The sequence below is a fragment of the Somniosus microcephalus genome, chromosome 8 (assembly GCF_052327205.1).
Source record: "Somniosus microcephalus isolate GS21.2 chromosome 8, FLI_Smic_1.0, whole genome shotgun sequence".
NCBI classification, from domain to species: Eukaryota; Metazoa; Chordata; class Chondrichthyes; order Squaliformes; family Somniosidae; genus Somniosus; species Somniosus microcephalus.
The window spans coordinates 23647646-23666483 of NC_140994.1; the positions used below are offsets into that span (position 1 = coordinate 23647646).

The following is an 18838-nucleotide window of genomic DNA, read 5'->3' on the forward strand; positions in this document are numbered from 1 at the left end:
GAGCAACAGCATACTTTGGGACTGGAAGGGACTTAACAAATAAAGGTTTTCTTAACGGTTGATAGCAATACTGGTTATTTACAGAGTGTGCCAGAAGTTGCTGTTTGTAAACCCCTCCACCCTTACACCTGGTCAAGACCTGGTGCGGAGGGGAGCGGACAGATTGGAAGACCTCCTCATAGGACTGCTCCTGGGCCTGGCTAAAAAATCCATCAATTGGTCCAGGCAGCGGGCAGTCGAGGGGGTCGTTCAGCCAGATTGCCTGCCTCTCTTCCACGGCCATGTTCGCGCCCGGGTGGCCCTGGAGATGGAGCACGCGGTGTCCGCCGGCATGCTTGAGTACTTCCACGACCGGTGGGCGCCGCGGGGACTGGAGTGCGTTATCAACCCGGACAACCAAATTTTAATTTGATTTGTTAAGTTTCATTTAAAGTTTTTGTTAATTTACAGTCAAATTTGTTAACGTACTGATCAAAAGAGTACACCTGGTCAAGACCCGGTGCGGAGGGGGGCGGGCAGATCGGAAGACCTCCTCATAGGACTGCTCCTGGGCCTGGCCAAAAAATCCATCAATTGGTCCAGGCAGCGGGCGGTCAAGGGGGTCGTTCGGCCCGATTGCCTGCCTCTCTTCCGCGGCCATGTTCGTGCCCGGGTGGCCTTGGAGATGGAGCACGCGGTGTCCGCCGGCACGCTCGAGGTCTTCCGTGACCAGTGGGCACCGTGGGGACTGGAGTGCATTATCACCACCGGGAACCAAATTTTAATTTAATTTGTTAAGTTTTATTTAAAGTTTTATTAAGTTACAGTTGATTTGTTTATCCACCCCCACATAAAAAGAGTACACCTGGTCAAGCAATGTAAAAGGCCTGAGGAATGACAGCACTAAAAGCAGGAAGCCATTATTAGGATGGGTGAATAATTTGAAGGTAAGCGCGTCATTCAAAAACATGAATGTTTAACACAAAACGAAAATACTGCAGATGCTGGAAATCTGAAATAAAAACAGAAAATGCTGGAGACACTCAGCACGGAAAGGTCATCGACCTGGAGTGTTGGCTCTGTTTCTCACGGATGCTGCCTGACCTGCTGAGTGTCTCCAGCATTTTCTGTTTTTATAACATGAATGTTTAAGTTTGACAAGGGAGGTGATGTAACTGTTGTTCGCAACCTTGGTGTCATATTTGACCCTGAAATGAGCTTCCGACCGCATATCTGCAGCATAACTAAGACCGCCTACTTCCACCTCCGTAACGTCGCCCATCTCCGCCCTTGCCTCAGCTCATCCGCTGCTGAAACCCTCATCCATGCCTTTGTTACCTCGAGACTTGACAACTCCATCGCTCTCCCTGGCAACTGTCTGAGGCTGAACCAGACCGTTCGCAACCTTGGTGTTGTATTTCGCTTCCACTTCAGTATCAAGACTGCCTACTTCCACCCCTGTAACATCGCCCAACTCCGACCCTGCCTCAGCTCATCTGCTGCTGAAACCCTCATCCATGCCTTTATCACCTCTAGACTTCACTATTCCAATGTACTCCAGGCCAGCTTGCCATCTTCCACCCCACATAAACTGGAGCTCATCCAAAACTCTGCTGCCCGTATCCTAATTCGCACCAAGTCCCGTTCACCCATTACCATGTACTCGCTGACCTACATTGGTTCCCGGTTAAGCAATGCCTTGATTTTAAAATTCTCATCCTTGTTTTCAAATCCCTCCCTATCTCTGTAATCTCCTCCAGCCCTACAACCCTCCTGTGCTTCTCCAATTCTGGCCTCTTGCGCACCCTGATTTTAATCGCTCCACCATTTGAGGCTGTGTCTTCAGCTGCCTAGGCCCTAAACTCTGGAATTCCCTCCCTAAACCTCTTTGCCTCGCTACCCCTCCCTCCTCCTTAAAATTCCTTATCTGAGGAAGGATGTTCTTGCCATGGAGGGAGTGCAGCGAAGATTCACCAGACTGATACCTGGGATGGCAGGAATGACGTATGAGGAGAGATTGGGTCGATTGGGCTTATACTCACTGGAGTTTAGAAGAATGAGAGAGGATCTCATTGAAATTTATAAAATTCTAACAGGACTAGACAGACTAGATGCAGGAAGGATGTTCCCGATGGCAGGGGAGTCCAGAACCAGGGGTCACAGTCTAAGGATAAGGGGTAAGCCATTTAGGACAGAGATGAGGAGGAATTTCTTCACCCAGAGAGTGGTAAACCTGTGGAATTCTCTACCACAGAAGGCAGTTGAGGCCAATTCATTAAATATATTCAAGAAGGAGTTCGCTATATTTCTTAAGGCTAAAGGGATCAAGGGATATGGGGAGAAGGCAGGGACAGGGTACTGAGTTTGGATGATCAGCCATGATCTCATTGAATGGCGGAGTAGGCTCGAGGGGCTGAATGGCCTACTCCTGCTCCTATCTTCTATGTTTCTATGTTTCTAAAATCTACCTCTTTGACCAAGCTTTTGGCCATCTGTCCTAATATCTCCTTATGTGGCTCGGTGTCAAATTTTGTTTTATAATCACTCCTGTGAAGTGCCTTGGGACATTTTACTATATTAAGGAGCTATATAAATGCAAGAAGTTGTTGTTGTGACACTGTTTTGTGTGCAAATATTTCTTATGTCACTGGATAGGCCAACTTCAATTTTGCACATTGACGTCTTGTTCTCCAATTGTTAGAAAAGTCTTAAATCCACCAATGAGGGAACAGCCTCCTTTACCACTGGGGAATCAAACTGGCATGGTTGTGAAATTCTAAGTGCCAATCCAATCGTGCAAGAAACATAGATGTGCAAAAGTGAATCCAAGGGAATATAAGCACATAGTTAGAAATGGAGCTTGTGGGGTTTGTAGACCAGATTGCTGGGTCTTGTGAGTCATATAAGAACATCAGAGTTAGGAGCAGGAGTAGGCCATTTGGCCCTTCGAGCCTGCTCTGCCATTCAATACGATCATGGCTGATCTTCTACCTCCACTCCCCTTGCCCGCCCTATCCCCTTATCCCTTGATTCCCTTAGCATCCAAAAATCTATCGATCTATACACTCAACGACTGAGCCTCCACAGCCCTCCGTGGGCTGCAATTTGAATTCCCTAGGGTCTAAACATGTGGAACTGTGTTATATTTTATGATAGGCTAATTTTTATAAACTAAAATGAATGAAGCCTACTCCAAATGAATGAGATTTGACCAGTAAAATAACATACAGCACTTCAAAAGTACTTCATTGGCTGTAAAGCGCTTTTGGGACATCCTGAGGTTGTGAAAGGCGCTGTAGAAATGCAAAGTCCTTCCTACATAAATTAAAAAGACTCTGTCCTTTACGTTAATGTTATTCCAGTTGTGTCTCCCTAATGTAGCATTTCCCACTCCTTACACAGACGGACAGATATGCTGCTACTACTCCAGAACTGCGCATTTCAGGGACTGGAGTGTATAATGAATACTGGTAACAATATATTATTTAAGTTCTGACGAAAGGTCATCGATATGAAACGTTAACTCTGTTTCTCTCTCCACAGATGCTGCCTGACCCGCTGAGTATTTCCAACATTTATTGTTTTTCTTATTATTTAAGTTTATTATTTATTATAATTATTTATTAGTTAAGTTTATCAGTTTCCTTAGGCACCCTCGCCTCTGAGTCAGAAGGTTGTGGGTTCAAGTCCCACTTCAGAAACTTGAGTACAAAAATCTAGGCTGACACGCCAGTGCAGTGCTGAGGGAGTGCTGCACTGTCGGAGGTGCCGTCTTTCGGATGAAACGTTAAACTGAGGCTCTGTCTGCCCTCTCAGGTGGACGTAAAAGATTCCATGGCACTATTTCGAAGAAGAGCAGGGGAGTTATCCCCGGTGTCCTGGCCAATATTTATCTCTCAATCAACAGCACTAAAAAACAGGTTATCTGGTCATTATCAGATTGCTGTTTGTGGGAGCTTGCTGTGCACAAATTGGCTGCCATGTTTCTTACATTACAACAGTGACTACACTTCAAAAAGTACATCATTGGCTGAAAAGCGCTTTGGGACGTTCAGTGGTTGTGAAAGGCGCTACATAGAAACATAGATAACATAGCTACGTAGATAATGGCCCAAACTGTACACAATACCCACTCCAAACAATACTATTTCCCCATAACTCCCAGGAAAATGTTATACCATAGAAACATAGAAGATAGGAGCAGGAGTAGGCCATTCGGCCCTTCGAGCCTGCTCCGCCATTCAATGAGATCATGGCTGATCATCCAAACTCAGTACCCTGTCCCTGCCTTCTCCCCATATCCCTTGATCCCTTTAACCTTAAGAAATATATCGAACTCCTTCTTGAATATATTTAATGAATTGGCCTCCACTGCCTTCTGTGGTAGAGAATTCCACAGGTTCACCACTCTCTGGGTGAAGAAATTCCTCCTCATCTCTGTCCTAAATGGCTGAGATAAATGCAAGTCTTTCTTTAGAAATTGCCTTTATAATTATTTATTGTTTTAAGTTCATCAGTTTCCTTTGCTTATTTTAAGGTGAAGTCCTTTATTAAGAAAGGGGGCACTTTTGTTTAGGTTTTTTTTTGGAAGGGGGTGGAGGGCAAACCCTTTGCGCCTCCTGATTGGTCATTTGAAGAAAAGGCTCCAAAGGCGCGCCCCCGATCGGGTGCGCACGTTGCGCGATGAGCTCATCGCTGGGCGGTTGCGGCGGCGACGCTCGGGAGGCCCAGCGTCGGTGTCGTGGGAGCGTCGTGCCTGTGCTCAGTTTGTGTGTGTGTATGAGAGAGAGAGAGAGAGAGAGAGAGAGACTGACTGAAGGAGATCGACGGCAGCAGCAATAACACCACAGCCAGTGAGGCCTTAATATCAGTAATCAAAAAAAAAATAATAATAAAACCAATCTCCCTCACTCGGCCCGCAGTCGCTTTTGGACGGCAGCCCCGAGGCTTTCGGCGGCGGCCCCGGCCCCCCGGCCAGGCCGGGGTGGAGGAGAAGGAGGCGGAGGAGGAAGACCCCGGGGGTGGGGTACAACGGCAGCGCTAGAGAGGGAGAGGGGGGCGGCGGCGAGGAGGAGGTGAGGTGACTGGGCCGGTTTGTGACGGGCTGTCACAGCGGGGGCTTTTGGCCTCGGAAGAGGTTGGGCGGGCGGGCGAGCGAGGGCGGGGGAAAAGCCGCGGCTCCCGGGCTCCAGTTCAGCGGGCGGTCGCCACAAGAGGAAACTCGGCCACTCGCACAGCACAGGTAAAAAAAAGAGAGAGAGAGACACACACACATACTGCGGCTGGTTGGCTGGGCGTCGTTTGGTGTGAGGGTGAGCTTCTGTTGTGGGAACCAACAAAAGCGGAAATGCACATTATTGTAATATGCATTTATGTTTTTTCCCCAAAACAAAATGTAATAGGTTTTTTTGTGCAAACTTGGCGCAAGCTTTCTGCCTGCTCTGAGCTGGCACATTTTGGCAAGGTTTTTTTTCCCCCGTTTATTCAGCAGGAAAAGGAAGGAGGGCGGGTGGTGGGGGAGAGAAAGAAGAAATAAGACTCCTTCCCAACACTTGGCGAAAGAATTGAGAAAAATACTTTATTTTTTGAAGACTTATTTTTAAGGATTTGATTTTTTTGGGGGGGAAGAATGAGTTTTTTTCCCCATATTAATGTGCAAACATCGTCTGTTACGGGTGGCGTGTGTGAGCTGGATTCTGATTGTGGTGGGTGAAATAGCATTGGGGACATTTTTTTTCCTTTAGAAATAATAGAGAACTAACAAACTTGATTCACTTTGTTGACAAAGCCCGAACGTACCGAAGCCATTGCAAAGCGTGTTACAATTCACACACACCTAGACTATTTAAAAATGTGACTAATGTCTATAGTACAGCTGCAGATTTGGACGAGAAATGTTAAATATTTCGCATTTTATATATATATATATCCGCCTGCAGCAACGAAATAGTGACTGTTTGAAAAGAAAATAACATGTTAGTTTATGTACCAAAGTCTTCGTGGGTATGTGGAATTGCAGTTAGATAGAATAGCAAAAAAAACGTAAATAGACGTTATATGAATTAGGAGAGTTTAATATATTAAGGAAAGGTGAAATACAGTGCAGTTTTGTAACACCAAGGGATTTCCCCCGTGTTGCTTATGGGCAGTTTGGAGCATCGTTGTGATACTGGACTGTTAATCTGTGCTGCCCCTTTAAAGCCACTGCTTAAAATACTACTTGTGGGAATCCAGGTAGTTGTAACTTTGTAAGATCATGGTGAATTAGAGGTCAGTAAATTGCTTGCAAGTTTTAAGCTCCAGGTCAAAATCTCTTTTTCACCTGTGCCAAAGTGTGGGGTCTGGTGCGTGAGGTGTGTGTGCCAGAAGTAGTTTTATTTGTTAAAAATTGCCATGTCCTTTTTTGTAAATGCTTATTGAAATTCAGAAAAGCTTGAAATCCTGTCATAATTAATTTTAATACTGTTGCAGTAGATAGTTGGAACATGATTGTAAAGCAGTAAGCTTATCAAAAGGATTCATTTGACATTGTAAACCAAAAGAGCAAAGTTCCATTTGGTTTATAGTATTTATATGAGTCTCTAGATGAGAGTACTACTTTGAAAGTGTGCGTGCTTTTATTTATGTGCATACAATTATGGGATCTTTTGTTTTAGTTTAGGTCTGCTTTTATGCTGTGTGGCTGGCCATTGTGGACTCTGCCATCAGAAAGCTTCATAACATTTGTTGAAAATTGTAGTCGCTCAGGAAATACTGGGTTCCAATCTCCCCAACTTCCTTCCTATCCCGCTCAGCCCATCCACCACTGTCCCCTTGGACTCTGCCAGCAGATCGACAATGGCCGCCACTCTCCGCATTTCCCTTCAGAATGCCTTTTCACTTGCAAACAATGGCTCAGGTCATCCATGACCTTATTCTGGATGATTGCATTGACATCACAGCTTTGACTGAAACTTGGCTCACCAGGTGGTGACACCTTGCTCCTTATTAAAGCTGCCCATACCACCATGGCGGTTGAGTGTCCCTTATAACCAAATTACACCGTTGGTCTTTCCCCCCCCATCTCCTCTCGCACGTACTGCTCTGGCACATTTTCCTTGAAGCAATTTGCCTTGTTCCACCCCTCTTGCTTGCCTTTCAAAATCCTCCTTCTCTACTGTCCCATCCCAAGTTTTTCCCTGAGATTCCCTCCATACTTTTCTCCCTCAGCCTATGCACTGAATAGTCCTCATCCATAGTGATTTCAATCTCCATCTCAACTCACCTTGCCCGCTCTCCTCTGATTTCACTGCCCTCCTGTCCACCTTGAACCTCTCCCTTCATATAAACTCTCAACTTTGCCTTTCTGCTCCCATGGTCTCGATCATAGCAATGGCCCCCCCCCCCCCCCTCCACCCCAGCCAAACCCACTTCTTTCTGTAACCTGTCCTGGGGAAAATAAAACTCCCTGAAGTCGCTTACAATTGCACTTTAAAGTTGCCAACTGCCTAGCCTTTGGCCTTCCATTCACCATGATGCTTCTGCCACTCCCTCACCTTTGATGCCCTTAATGCCAATAAAACCTTCACTCTTCCATCCTGGCTGCTCCCCTGGCATTCTCTCCATCTTCACTCCCTCAAGTCAAAGGCAGTGCAGCCTTGAGCATATCTGGTGCACAACCATCTGTCGCCGGATCTGTCTGGACCACATCAAGTTCTTGTCAGGCCTCACTCTCCTACCAAAACTGCCCATTACTCCAGGATCATCCCAGGGAGCAAAGATACTCCACTATGAACCATCTTCTTAAACCCCTCTCCACTGTCCCCAACACCCTCATCTCCAACAAGTGCGAAGACGACTTTGTCACCAAGGTTGACGGCATCCATTCAGCTGCCTCTGCTGTTTCTCTTCCCTCCCCTCCCCCCCCCCCCCTTCCCCTTCCTCTTGCTGGCCAAGCAAAACCTCTCCTCTACCCCAGCCCTGAGCCTGGATCTTTGGTTTCTTCCATATCTTCCCTCATACCTTCTCTGAGCTCACCTTGTCCAGGAGAGCCACCTCCTGCACCATTCCCACTAAACTGCTGAACACCCAATTTCACTTCCTGGCTGCTATGCTAGATAATGATGTAAATGGTTCCCTATGCTCAGGTTCTCTCCCCTCAGCCCCTTCAAAACCGCTGACATCACCCCGTTCTCCGAAACCACCCCAACCCCTCTCTTTTTCCCCCCCCCTTTCCCCTCAAGTCCTTCGACAGGTTGCGTCTCTAATCCAAACACATTTTTCCTGCATTTGCATGTTTGAGACTCTCCAACCAGGTTTCTGTCCCTGCCACAGCACCAAAATGGCCTTAACCAAAGTCATGGACAACATCCTCTAACTGTGATCATAGTATGTTATCCCACTTCATCCTCCTTGAGCACGTCATAGGCTTCAATACAGTTGACCACACCATCCTCCTCTACCACTTCTCCGTTGTCCAGCTCAGTGGGACTGCCCTTGTTCGGTTCCATTCCTACCTATTCCGTAGTAGCCAGGGCATCTACAGCTTCTCTTCCCGCCCTTGCACCGTTGCCTTTGGAGACCTGCAAAGCGCTATCCTTGCCCCCTTTTTTCCTCATCAACATGCTGCCCCTTGACATCATCTGCAGACATGGAGTCAGCTTCCACATGCACGCCGATGGCACTCAACTCTACTTTTCTGTCCTCTGTCTCGATCCTTCCACTGGTTCTGTGTTGTCAGGTTTGTCCGCTATCCGGTTATGGATGAGCTGCGATTTCCTCCAGTTAAACATTGGAAAGACCGAAGCCATCATCTTGGGCCTCACCACAAACGCCATACCCCTGCCACTGATTGCATTCTCTTTTCCCCCCCCCCCCCCCCCAACCCCCGTCCGTTGTCTCGGGCTGAACCAGACTGTTTGCAGTCAGTGTCCTATTCGACCCCGAGCTGAGGTTCCTACCCCACATACTCTCCATTACAAAGGCCGCTTATTTCCATGTCGTAGCAGTGCCTGGCTGAGCCCATCCACTGCTGAAACTGTGATCCATGCCTTTGTCACCTTCATACCCGACTATTGCAGTGCTTTCTTGACTGGCCTTCCATCCTCCACAGCCTTTAAACCTCAGCTCACCCAAAACTCTGCTTCCTGTTATCCTATCCCACACTGCTCACCCATCACTCCTGTCTTGGCAGCTGGTCCCTCAACTGCTCCAATTTAAAATTCTCATCCTTTCGTTTAAATCACTTCCTGCCCTTGCCCCTTCCTATCTCTGTAACCTCCTTCAGCCATACAATCTACTCTGAACTCGCCATTCCTTCGACTCTGCCTCCCTGCCCCCCAATGACGGCCATGCTGTCAGTCGCCCAGTCATCGCGCTCTGAAATTCCCTCCCTGAACCCTTGCGCCTTTCCAACTTAAAACAACTCAAAACCCAGCTCTTCACCCCTCCCAATGTATCCTCCTTTGGCTCGGTGGTTATGCCTCTGAAACATCTTGGGATGTTTAGCTACATTAAATGCAAGTCGTTTACGTGAAGTCTGTCTAGAACGTCATGTTCCCATGGCTAGGAGAAACTACTTTTCTGCCACATGAATGATGCTTGAAAGCTCGGTATCTCCTGATATCCTGAATGATATGGTTGGACATAAAATACCTTTATACAGGATGTCACCACTGTATTATATGAACCTGCAGTCAGTTGAGAATCTCCTCTCTGGTTCCCCTACGTGTTTACATACAGAGAGATAACTGGGTGGCTGATTTTGTGAAATTGCTCAGTTGATTTTAAAGGCAAAGAAATGCTGCGTGTTTACACTAGTACATTAAGTAGTTTAATTTGATCCCAGTATGTGTTCTGTCAACTATTTTTTGTTATTGGCAAGTCAGATTCTTGAGGACTAATTGGGGGTAACTCTAGTGCTTTATATTAATTAGGGATCTTCCAGTGTTACAGAAGAAGCAGCAGGACGTAGAGTGCAAATCTTCCAAAAAATAAAATAGATGATTATATGCTGAAAAAATATGGCAGCCTTTTTGAGTTGAAGCATGCCCACAGCCAATAAGGTTCTATTAACGTACCTTTCACGATTCCTCAGGTCCCCTCCCCAACTCTTGCATAGTTATCACTCTATCAGTTTTCACCTTTGAAATGCTTTGGGCCATTTTGTAAGTGCAACTTGTATGAACAGAATAATCTGTGGCTGTTTGTTCTAGAACACTGCGTATATTATCAAGTCGTTATCTAGTATAGCTGAATACTAACAAACTTGCAGTTTCTGTAATTAGCATAATTGTTTCCAATAGTACAGGATCTGTGTGTATGCCTCTGGGGTTAGCTAGTATTTTAGAAATTTGCCAGATTATTTTAAGAAATATCTCCTGGAAACGTGGAGTCGGTGTAGAATATGTACAGGCTACTCAATTTTAAGGGTTTTGACCCGAAACGTCGACACTAATTTCTCTCCACGGATGTTGCCTGGCCTGCTGAATTTTTCCAGCATTTTCTGTTATTTTGGACTTCCAGTATCTGCAGTATTTTGCTATCGTACTCAATTCAGAGCTGCTTAATTCAAATTTTTAGTATCAAATTCCCACTTTTTTGTATTTGCTTAAGTCAAATTGTTGCATAGTTCATTTTTTTAGTGCAAGAAATGCCTCCCCTTATCTGTTGTAGAATTTCAGCATGAGCACTCTTATCTTGGTTGTCAACCGAATGATGGATCTGTATTTTTTCTACAATGCTAAATGTTAGCTCTGTACACTGAGATTTCTTAAATTGAAATGCCTACTCTTAACGTGCATTTGTGTTTGTTTACAAAAATAGAATGGGTGTTTAGTGCATATAATACAAGGATTGCTGTTGTATGCTGGTGTCTTTCTTTCTTGCATGAATTGCTAGTGTTACTTCAGTGGATAATGAATTGTTTACTACCATAGAAGTTGAAAAGCAGTTGATTGCAAATAGATCAGGACCTGCAGCACTATCCCTCCAATATAGTACAGGTACACTATCCCTTATCCAAAAGCCTTGGGACCAGCTGAGTTTCGGTTTTCGGAATTTTTCGGATTTCAGAAGGTATTATAAGACTGGGAAATTTGTATTTAATATGAATTTTAAAAGTTCAGGCTACCTCTTGCGACTGTTCTGTGTCTCATTCCCCTTCCTGCTTCTCTGGAAAGCCGGATATCGGCTGACTCCTACTAAGCTGGCCCACAAATCAGGTTGGGTGTCTGGTGGGGGGGGGAGAAAAGAATATCGGACGGGCTGCGGTTCAGGTCGGGGGGGAGAAAAGAATATCGGACGGGCCGTGGGGGGGGGGGGGGGAAGAAAAGAATATCGGACGGGCCGCTGTATTGTTGGGTTCACTCTCCCGGTACCTCCTTCACACTGCCCGGCTCGGCCTGCAATCTCCTACCCAGGAGGGAACTCTGTGACCCTCTGCCCTGCTCAGCGTAAGTCGTGTGCACGACTTACGCTGAACGAAAAAACTTTCGGTTTTTGGAGGTTTTCGGTTTTCAGAAGTTCGGATAAAGGATAGTCTACCTGTACTGCTCCCTGGGGTGAATACATTGTAAGGTGTACGTTCATTCCTGCACCCAATCTACTACTGTCTTTCCAAATGTGGCACTCAATAGTTACACAATAAAACAATTCTTATTAAAAACAAATTGGGTGAATTTTGTCTCGAGGGATATCAGTCTTGGGGAGCGGAGCACTCTTTTGATTTAGTGCCAGCCAGCAATCAATCACTCCCAGGTTGGCTTCAACATAACTCGTTTCAGAGCAAAGTCCCCTTTTTGCTGCCTTAATGACATGCAGTCATACCAACCTCAAGAGCATTCCCTGAATACACCAGTGTGAATTTTTCTGCTCCTTACACCAGCCATCGCTATGGCTCCATCACTGAGATTGCCATTTGTACTAAATTAGATGTTTTGTGTTGTGATCTCATGCTGCCTAAGAATTGAGCTGGAACTGTCTCAATTCTTTTTTGCTTAAAAGCCTAACAGTCATCCCGATAGTCTGGACTGTTTTTGAAACTTTGGATTTGAGGTGAGAGGTCTGTGTGCGAACCCATTATTTTGCATGCAATTATGTGAGGTTGAAAATTCACTTTCTGCTTTAACTGCAGTCTGGCTTGCTGGTGCATGTGCGAGGTGAGACAGTGAGGGAGTGCTTTGGGAGATGAGGGTTTAAAATAATGGCGTTTGCACATAAAACGCTGTTCAATATCTGATTGTGCCTTGATGGATGTTATCTGCTTTACTGCAGTTATAATGACTTGACTTTAAAATTCTCAACTTTAAGCAGCAACTTGCAGTTCAAAAGCTTTATGTATCTTCTAAATTGAGTTTTCACTAATGCTTTAAACATCTAAAACCTATAATTGCAGGATGAAAGTGCTTTCCCGTGTTGTCATTAGGATTTCAGTGAACTGTAATGGCGGGCGTGTGAAATGTTTATACTGTGTCCACTTGAAATATGGAAACCACCCAGTAGTACAATTATATATTTTGTTCTTCCAGTTCTGGATTATGTCTGGAGAGCTATAGCATGTTAAGTTATATAATATGCACGGGGTGAAGTACTGGTAGTTACTTAGGTCTGTTGCTTGCTTGTAGTAGGAATAATTTGAGGTGCAGAATTAAGAGGATCGCATAAGAAGTGTATTGGCACAACACTAACACTTATTGGCTTGCATGCTATTTTCTCAAAGCATATTGGTACCATTATGCAAAAGCCTACAATACTTCATCTAAAATTCCACAAGGAAGAATCCTATTCAGAGGATTAATAGGTGGCAATTTTTTATCATGTTCTTGTTTACTTACTGTTCTTTAAGTTAACTGACATATATAGATGGTTGCCTTGGTTCAGTGATGGGGCTCTCTACTCGGAGTTAGGTTGTTGGTTCAAGCCCTACTCCAAAGAGCTGAGCACATAATCTAGACTGACACCAGTGCAGTACTGAGGGAGTGCTGCACTGTCGAAGGTGCCCTCTTGAGAATGAGATATTAAACTCGGGTAGACGTAAAAGGTCGCATGGTATTATTTGAAGAAGAGCAGGGAGTTCTCCTGATGTCCTGGCCAACATTTTTCCCCTCAACCAACATCAGTAGAACGGATTATTTATCTTGCTGTGAATTGTTTTGAAGCACTTTGGGACTGAGGGGGTCATGAAAGGCACTGTATAAATGTAAGTTCATTTTTCTTGCTGAATGAAAGATAAATGTATAATGCTGCTGTTCCTGATGCCCTAATTGTGGTTTTAAATCCCAGTTCAATGCCTGGTCTCTGAGTTAGCTGTTTTCGGCCAAGGTGCTGGCATTTGCCACATTGTCCCTGGTTTAGGTAAGGGAAAATCAGTTGGGTTTCCTGATCACTGTGCAGCCAGCGACTCTTGTTGGAATGTATATGGGTGTGTGTAGACACACTGGGTAAGGATAGGATCAAACTTGGTTAAATAATGACACTCATCTAGAACCATAGGAGCAGGACTAGGCCATTTAGCCCCTGGAGCCTGTGACGCCATTCAGTGAGATCATGGCTGATCTGTGACCTAACTCCATCTGGAGTCACTTGGGCAAGGTACGGGAGGACAGTTGACACTTAAAGAACCATATCATAGATTAGAGGTGAACAAAAAGTATATAACTTGGATGAGTTGATCTTGACCAGGTGAAGAACTGTTTCATATTAGTTTTGTGAATAACCGTGTTTGTAATCTTGTAAAGGTCCACAAAACTGAGGAAGTAAGAGCTGGAAAGAAAGGTTATTGTGGCAGTGACACACAAACAGCAGTATATTTTGTTTTAGGGGGGAGGGGTTGGTTGTCTTCATAAAATGCTTATAGACTAATTGCAACTCTATTCATTTTCAAAGGGAGTTCCATGTATCAGTTTGGGTTTTCTAAATACAGTAACAATCTGACATATTGGATACCAGTAAAATAAGAAGCAAGAGCCTTGCAGGTCATGCCTAAACCTAACTTCTCAGGATAAAGTACTGTAAAGTAATTATGCAGTTCAGGTAAGTGGCACACGCCAGAGGAACATGATACCCACATTTCAGTTAAGTGAGCCATTTATATAACTAGATGTTGGTAATTGTAATATCTGATCCAAAATGTGTACATGCTGATTTACATGTTTAAAGCTAATAACTGCTAACAATATCCTCCTTTTGCTTCTGTAACCTAACCTTGGGGCTTAAGTTGAACGCTAGATGTCTTGCAAAATGCTGTTGAACTTTCTTTTTGAAAGGTTTTCAGCTGCTACTTTGGGTTGTGCCAAATACTGTTCGTGTTTGGCATCAAGAATGCTTTGAAGGGGGAGGGCAAAAAAAAATTCTCTGAATATTCTATCAGGAACTCACCCAGAATTGTCAATTTTAAGCTTTTGTTTGTGTCGGCCTACCAGAGAATCAGTATACAAAAGCAAAATACAGCGGATGCTGGAAATCTGAAATAAAAACAGAAAATGCTGGAAATCCTCAGCAGGTCAGGCAGCATCTGTAGAGCGAGAAACAGAGTTAACGTTTCAGGTCGATGACCCTTTGTCCGAACTGGAAGAATCAGTATACTTGGACTGTCGTAGAAATCTACATACAGTAGTTAGAACATTGGCATGATGGAAATTACACATATTTGGAGACAGCTCTTTCTGCCTTGGCCTCAGTTAAGCGCTGGCGTGGATTTTTTTTTTAACCACGTGCCAATATTTTTCCCCTTCCCCTCGGAGGTGTTGACTTCTTGCTAGGGTACAGTTGCATAGGTGCCATGTGTGTGAAGAAAGAACAAACTTTGCATTAATACAGAGCCTCTCATGACCTCAAGACTTCCTAAATTGCTTTAGAGCCAATGAAGTACTTTTGAAGTGTAGTCATTGTTGTAATGCAGGAAACAAGGCAGCCAAATTGTGCACAGCAAGCTCCCACAAACAGTAATAAAACATGACCAAATCATCTGTTAAGTGTTTATTGAGGGATAAATGTTGGCCAGGACACCATGCTTTTCTTTGAATAGTGCCGTAGGATCTTCTACGTCCACCTGAGGGGGCAGATGGGGCCTCGGTTTAACGTCTCATCTGAAAGGTGGCACCTCCGACAGTGCAGCACTCCCTCGGTACTGCATTGAAGTGCAAGCCTAGATTATGTGCTTAAGTCTCTGGAGTGAGGCTTGAGCCCACAACCTTCTGACTCGGGTGAGAGTGCTACCACTGAGCCAAGGCTGACACCAGATGTGCGAGATAGCGGCGAGTCTGTATTTGGCGTGGGTGGGGGAGTGCAGGGAGAAATCACAGCCAAGCGCATTCCAACTCTCCTGCAGCCCAACATGGGATCACTGGCTAGTGATTGGAAGCTGGAACACTGGGTGTTATTTCTCCCAGGCATGCTTCAGTGTGTTCCACAAGGACTCAGCTTGGACAAAGGCAGATGAGCAAAGGTGAACCATCATGGCTTCCTAACACTTAAATCAAGAGTGTCCAAGCTGAGTCCTTGTAGGACACTTTGAAGTGTGCCTTGGAGAACTAACAGCCAGGGTTCCAGCTTCCGATCACTATCCAGTGGCCTCATGCTGGTTTGCATGAGAGCCGTCTTGATTGAAGTGTTAGGAAGCCATGACGGTTCACCTTTGCTCATCTGCCTTTGAAGTCACCACCGTAACCACTTGGCTATCAGGCTGTCTCTGTACTGCTTTAAAATAACTCGTGCTTTCGGGTTAAAAGGGATGCCAGGTAATCTGCTCTTTGACTTCTGTCAAAATTTGATCTGTAACCGGCAACCAAAGCCCAATAGTAGATGCATTGCTGGTCGTCTTCCAGAACTCGATAGACTCTGGAATGGTACCCATGGATTGGCGGGTAGCTAATGTTACCCCACTATTCAAAAAAGGTGGTAGAGGAAAGGCGGGGAATTATAGACCGGTAAGCTTGACATCGGTAGTGGGGAAAATGCTAGAGTCTATTATAAAAGATGTAATAGCAGAGCACTTGGAAAGCAATGACTGGATCGGACAAAGTCAACATGGATTTACAAAAGGTAAATCATGCTTGGCTAATCTACTGGAATTTTTTGAGGATGTAACTGGTAAAATAGATAAGGGAGAACCAGTGGATGTGGTGTATTTGGACTTTCAGAAGGCTTTCGATAAGGCCCCACATAAGAGATTAGCGTGCAAAATTAAGGCACATGGGATTGGGGGCAAGGTATTGACTTGGATAGAGAACTGGTTGGCGGACAGAAAGCAAAGAGTTGGAATAAACGGGTCGTTTTCCGAGTGGCAGGCAGTGACTAGTGGGGTACCGCAAGGATCGGTCCTAGGACCCCAGCTGTTCACAATATATATTAATGATCTGGACGCGGGAATTGGATGTAATATCTCCAAATTGCAGACGACACAAAGCTGGGTGGGAGGGTATGCTGTGAGGAGGATGTCGTGAAACTCCAGCACGATTTGGACAAGTTGGGTGACTGGGCAGAAACATGGCAAATGCACTATAATGTGGATAAATGTGAGGTTATCCACTTTGGTGGCAAAAACAGGAAGGCAGATTTATTATTTGAATGGCAACAGATTGGGAGAAGGGGAAGTGCAAAGAGACCTGGGTGTTCTTGTACACCAGTCACTGAAGGTAAGCATGCAGGTGCAGCAGGCGGTTAAGGAGGCAAATGGTATGTTGGCCTTCGTAGCAAGAGGGTTCGAGTACAAGAACAAGGATGTCTTGCTGCAGTTGTACAGGGCCTTGGTGAGACCACACCTTGAGTATTGTGTGCAGTTTTGGTCGCCTTACCTGAGGAAGGACGTTCTTGCCATGGAAGGAGTGCAGCGAAGATTCACCAGGCTGATACCTGGGATGGCAGGAATGACGTACGAGGAGAGATTGTGTCGATTGGGCTTATACTCACTGGAGTTTAGAAGATTGAGAGGGGATCTCATCGAAACCTATAAAATTCTGTCCGGCCTGGACAGACTAGATGCAGGAAGGATGTTTCTGATGGCCGGGGAGTCCAGAACTAGGGGTCATAGTCTAAGGATAAGGGGTAAGCCATTTAGGACTGAAATGAGGAGGAATTTCTTCACCCAGAGAGTGGTGAACCTGTGGAATTCTCTGCCACAGAGGGTGGTGGAGACCAGTTCATTAAATATATTCAAGAAAGAGTTGGATATATTTCTTAAGGCTAAAGGGATCAAGGGATATGGGGAGAAGGCAGGGACCGGGTACTGAATTTGGATGATCAGCCATGATCTCATTGAATGGCGGAGCAGGCTCGAAGGGCCGAATGGCCTGCTCCTGCTCCTATCTTCTATGTTTCTATGTTTTCCCCCTCTGTATTAATGTGGTATGTATCTGTCTGCCATCTCTCTCTGGCAACTTGGCTCAGATCCAGCTATGAACCTGGGCCAGCACCTTAATAAATGTTTTTGTGTGTGGATGTGCACGAATCAGACTTTGTTTTTGGAAAAGTTGCTTCCAGTGTGTGAGGTCACTGCGTGGTAGGTTGTGATCGGATGTCTGTAGTTGTTTACTTATTTTTGTGGTCTACTAATGAGAGAACTGTTTGCCTTTGCGTAGCTGGTGCTGTTTTTTGGAAGCAGGATAATTTCCCCAGGAGTGCGAATAGTTTTGTCGAGCTCCTCCACACACCAGTCTGAAAACCACTGCCCTTGCAGGTAGTTTAAATAATTAACTATTAGTGCTAGTGTTAATATAGAACACGATAATGCACTTAAGCTTACTGTTCATATGTTTAAAAGGAACAGTCTCCTATATAAAGGAATGACCGTGCCTTTGAAAGTCACTTGGGGTTTTGACCTCCAATGTTACCCATTCCATCCTACTTACCCACTTACAGTTTTACATTGGAGTTTCTAGCATGACATGGACTCGTAATATTTTGTCTGGTTTATTTTCTGCATTTCACATCCAAGTTGCTTGGATGTCCTGTATATTCCTTTATGGGATAGTTGTATTTGAATACCTTTCACTGGGATAGGCATAAGATGGCAATTTGTGTATCTGGATTAAATGTGGAGGAAGATGCTATTTTAGACATTAGTGGTTATTGGATTTACAAGGATGCAGCAAAAATATCATTGTATTCTAACCATGTTTACTTACAGATGGCTCCATTAATAAAACAATTAAACAAGCAATTTGATTTTTAACCTGATTTACAACTTGAGGTCTAATTGTTCCTTTAAAATAGACAGTGACTCCACAGGTAAACAGTTGGCTCGGCGTGTACTTGCCTGCCGAGTGGCTGTGCTCTTTCATTTTGATAAACTCACCCAAGTGCTGTGTTATCAATTTGTTGCTTGGATAATGTGCAGTCTATTTTCATGGTAGTTTTTCCAGAGCGTGTCTAGCTCTTTGTTTACATTTACTGACTATTCACTCTGAAGTGCAGAGTGTTTCTTAAATACCTGATTATATCTCTCACTGCTGAGAGTAGTGCAAGCTGGTCAAAATTGTTCAAAGACTTTAATTCAAATTTTAAGCTTGTCTACTTGTTTGGCCAGTGGCTTTGCTTGGTTGAAAGTTTAAAAAAAAATCTATAGATTGAGCAGCTCCAAAGAATAAATTACCGATCAACAATTTTCTATTGTGTATGTGCAAACTGCTATTTGCATATGCAAAAGTATGTAAGCCATGTTGGTGTTTGTCTTTCACGTGCTGGAAATCTATTTCCTTATAGGCAAAGCTGTCAACATTGCTAACTGTGAGGCTCTTTTGTTATTACATGATGAAACACTGCCTAGTTTCCCACCCTAAAGCCTGCTTGCTTTGAATCTCTACTTGAGAGAATTTCTGTGACTCACTCTGGACATCACTGGAGTAAAATCAACCAGGTTTTGCAGAATTTACTCTACAGATCC

General features: G+C 44.6%; 1 protein-coding gene across 4 annotated transcripts in view; it reads left to right on the forward strand.

Annotated features, from left to right (window-relative positions):
- The first annotated feature begins 4664 nt into the window (after positions 1 to 4664).
- The window catches only part of shoc2 (SHOC2 leucine rich repeat scaffold protein), a 97724-nt gene continuing 83550 nt past the window's right edge, over positions 4665 to 18838 (forward strand). Inside the window, exon 1 of one of the 4 annotated variants that reach the window (XM_085994362.1) lies at positions 4665 to 5054. The gene's annotated coding sequence lies outside the window, so the exon portion shown is untranslated. Of the gene's footprint in view, positions 5055 to 5157; positions 5222 to 13879; positions 13990 to 18838 lie in introns of those variants that run through there. The other 3 variants (XM_085994364.1, XM_085994363.1, XM_085994365.1) reach the window with 3 other exon arrangements.